Source organism: Diaphorina citri, unplaced genomic scaffold (genome assembly GCF_000475195.1).
Source record: "Diaphorina citri unplaced genomic scaffold, Diaci psyllid genome assembly version 1.1 scaffold5636, whole genome shotgun sequence".
Taxonomy (NCBI): domain Eukaryota; kingdom Metazoa; phylum Arthropoda; class Insecta; order Hemiptera; family Psyllidae; genus Diaphorina; species Diaphorina citri.
The window spans coordinates 2,438-6,652 of record NW_007383012.1 but is presented as its reverse complement, the minus strand read 5'-3'; the positions used below and the strand labels follow the sequence as shown (position 1 = coordinate 6,652).

General features: G+C 40.3%; 1 long non-coding RNA gene across 1 annotated transcript; it reads left to right on the top strand.

The window, feature by feature from the left end:
• Nucleotides 1-2,187: 2,187 nt before the first annotated feature.
• LOC113472467 lies at nt 2,188-3,006 on the top strand. The gene is made up of 2 exons (XR_003394755.1): nt 2,188-2,417; nt 2,679-3,006. It is a non-coding gene; the product is annotated as an uncharacterized LOC113472467 (long non-coding RNA).
• Nucleotides 3,007-4,215: the final 1,209 nt, after the last annotated feature.

Here is a 4,215-nt window from a genome sequence, read left to right as displayed (position 1 = left end):
GTTAAAGAAGCAGTATTGGTTGAAGCATGTGTTCTCTTTTGGGATCAACTCCTCTTCCAAATATTTGAAGATTTTTTCTACAGTTATTGTACCAGTGATTTTGTCAATTAGATCATTTAATAAAGTGTGTTCCATTAAAAATTGTTGAAAGAAGCAGAAAAGTAGGTAGCTAATAAAATAAACGGAAAATCTGGCTTTCTCCTATCCAGTCTTCCTTTTCCCTTCGCTTTCGGGACGATAAGGATAAGACCTTAGCAGTTAGGTGCAATGCACACTAGTGAAATGCGTTTCCTATGTGCACTGCTCTGTGTTAATTTTATGTACGCGTTTCGTGAAACACGTTTCACTAGTTTTCATTGCGCCTTACAGTTCCCTCTATCAAATTTCTCTCAAAAATTGAGAGGAAACTTACTATTGAGGAAATGATTCTTGACATGTTCCAGCCAGAACTTCATGTGTTGTTCCATATACACTGCTCGGAAATGATCTATCAGAATATGCCGGATCTTATATGACTGGTGAGTCTCCATCTTATAATTGTTGATATCTCGCTTCACTCGCTCATTATGAATGATCTGAGCCACCGAGATTACGACGAGACAAATGTTGACTATCTTGACGAGACTCGGCATACCGGGTGTCTTGTGTCGAGACAACATTGCTGGAACGACAGACGAGGTGGAAATTGGGCGGCATTGAGCAGAAAAGAACCATCCACACCGGAGAAAAAAATTATTAGTGATTGGATGCCAAAAGTTTATGAAAGGGTGGAAGAACTCTATCATTGAGTTACTTCCCATTATTTAGGTTGTTGGAATTCGAGCTTCCTGATATAGAGTTCATTATTAGAGTTCCGGCACCCAGTAACCCAGTTACTCGGTTAGGCTTCCAGCACTTGTTTTTCTCTCCGTGCTTAGGGCAATTTCCCTTATGGATGGTTCTCTTCTGCCTAATTCTGTCCGATTGGTGAAATTACCTAATTTTTGAAGCAGATGTCTAGGAAAAAGAGTTATGTCATTTCGTGTAGTCCCCAGGAATCGTTGAAGTTAAGCAATGTTGCGCATGGTTGCTAACCGGTTGGGTTATTATCTGGCCAAGCGCGTACTGCCTTTTCCCGACCTCACTCATATCAGGTTAGGTGAGGTTAATGTGAGGAAGCGGCTAGCTTGTCGACGGTAAGTAGGATTTTAGAGCCCCGTCACCAAATAAGTCTTTCAGTAGCGCTGTCAAATTTTGACTTGGCAGGGCGAATTTAATAATTTGCAATCATAAATTTTCACTCGGCCTTTGGCTGGGGAGTATTGTGTCTCTTCTATCCCATCTGAAGAGAGACATACTACAGGATAGACATGCTACGACGCAGACCCGTAGAGCTAATTCGAAATACGGGGTAGGTAATAGGTCAAGTTACTTACCTATTAACCCTCTTGATCCGGGAACCACACAAACTGACCTCACTAGAGTTCAACTCCACGGGTTAAAACTGAATACGTACAGACTTTAACAATAGGTCCCTAGAGGTGAGACTGCCAGCTGTTAGAAAGGTTGGTGGCACTTTACAGAGATGAGGAGATAAGGAATGCACAACTCCCCGTAAATATGAGTAGGAGGAAGTATACCTTTGATTTTGCTGGCGGAAAATAGACGGAAAGAAAGGGGTAGCACAATTTTTTTCTTGATTTTTTTTTTTGTTACCTGTTTTAGATGACCCTCGTCCCTTCTGTCTCTCTCTCCAAGTTTCTTTTTCTCTCGCTCTATCTCTCTCTCCCTCCCTCTCTCTCTTTCTCTCTCCCTCTCTAGTCAAACTATTGGTTCTTAATGTCCATAGCATTTTAGTTGTTTGCCAGTAGGTATAGGTAGGCAGTTCAGTAATTACGTGTTGAAGTCACATGTTTACATCGGAGGAAAGTGTCGTAAAATAAAACACAGAAAAATCTTAATTATTCAAAGAAGTTCCAAAAAAAGTGACCTGTTGAATATTAATTTTTTAGAAATTTAGATAGGTAGGTAAGTAATTTTGCATAAAAAAAACCTGTTATCTACCTAATACACGTACCTACCTACCTGGCTGGTGGATGAACCTCTTCCCTTCTGTCTCTCTCTCTCCAAGTTTCTTTTTCTCTTGCTCTCTCTCTCTCTCTGTCTCTCTCTCTCTCTCTCTCCCTCCCTCTCTTTCTTTCTCTCTCCCTCTCTAGTCAAACTATTGGTTCGTAATGTCCATAGCATTTTAGTTGTTTGCCAGTAGGTATAGGTAGGCAGTTCAGTAATTATGTGTTGAAGTCACATGTTTACATTGTAGGTTAGCGGAGGAAAGTGTCGTAAAATAATACACAGAAAAAAACTAATTATTCAAAGAAGTTCCAAATAAAAAGTCACCTGTTCAATATTATGAATTTTTAGAAATTTAGATAGGTTAGGTAAGTAATTTTGCATAAAAAAACCTGTTATCTACCTAATACGCCTACCTACCTACCTGGCTGGTTAAGTGTTCCTTCGTTTTATTAAAAACTAACCAACTGACTAACTGACTGAACAACTAGGTAGGTACCTAATCAATTTTCTAACCGTCATACCTACATGGAATTTGGAAGTGTTCCTTCGTTTTATTAAAAACTAACCAACTGACTAACTGACTGAACAACTAGGTAGGTACCTAATCAATTTTCTAACCGTCATAGGTACCTACATGGAATTTGGACACCAATGTCACCAATAACCCATCAGGAAGCTAGAAACAATCCACAATAAAAGATGTGATACCTTCATACGTGATTCCCTCGTTAACCCTCTCAAGCATGCACATTTATTTAACCCTCAACTTCTACTTCTACTGCCTGTTCCGATTCTTGAGATTCCTCAAGAACGACAAGAACCCGCTCTGGTGGTGAGAAAGTGAATTGAACAAGAGCACAAACTAATACAGTACCTATACATACAAGGTACAGTTAAAAAAAGTGTGTTCCATTAAAAATTATTGAAAGAAGCAGAAAAGTAGGCAGCTAATAACTACTGCCTGTTCCGATTCTTGAGATTCCTCAAGAACGACAAGAACCCGCTCTGGTGGTGAGAAAGTGAATTGAACAAGAGCACAAACCAATACAGTACCTATACATACAAGGTAGAGTTAAAAAAAGTGTGTTCCATTAAAAATTGTTGAAAGAAGCAGAAAAGTAGGTAGCTAATAAAATAAAAACAACAACAACAACAACAACAACAACAACAACAACAACAACAACAACAACCTGAGTATCTAGTTTGTCTGATTCGGGTCACTTACATCCCCTCAGTTTCAACAAAAAGGACCTACTCTCCTTCAAGTCATCGATTCAAACCATCTCATTAACGCCCCAAGTTGCTCCAATGGAATCGAACCCACATCCCTTACGTTCACTGACTACCACTGTACTGCTGTTATCCCAAGTGATAGCTGATGTCATGACAACCAATGTGTCTCTACATTGGAATAGCAGTCAGCTGGTGACTAGGGTTACACTGAGTGAGAAGGAGATCAAGGAATATGAAGAGGTAATGCAAGTAAAGATAGAAACACACTTCTATCACGTCACGTGAACTCATGGGGATTCACGGTAGCCCCATTGTCCTCACGTCACGTGATGGTAGTGTTTCTACCTTAAGTTATTGCCCGCCTAGTTAGCTTGGAGGGGAGCACGCCTGCCTTGTAAGCACTAGGACCGGATTTGATTCCCGCCCGGGGCGGATTTTATTCAAAACAGATACATAACTAAGGTTCGTTCTAGGAACGGCTGGTTTTCTCCAATCTTATTCTCCTTCTCTCCTCGCTTTCGGGACAATAATATCTTAGCTATTCAACTATAAGTACCTGTACCTAGGTATTGAACTAGTATATAGTATATAGTATAGCAGACGGTTTTCGTTTCTGTCTCACTTCTTCCTTCTCTTCATTGTTCCCTCCATTCCACACTACACTGACCATGGGAACTGTACGCTGGATGAGTTTGCGTATGAAATAGCTGTGGGTGAGTCCAATATTCGAATCCCACCATCGACAAAAAAATTTCGACTCGTATTTCGATTGTAAATATTTCCACGGGTAACACGGGTTACTTTCTGGTGTTCTCGTGTTGAAACAGCACCTAAATGAGAAGTATTGTGTGTCTTTGATGAGCGACGGGCATGCTACAACACAGACCATGTGAGTCGAATACATGTAGCAGCTGTTTCATTGCTACGAAA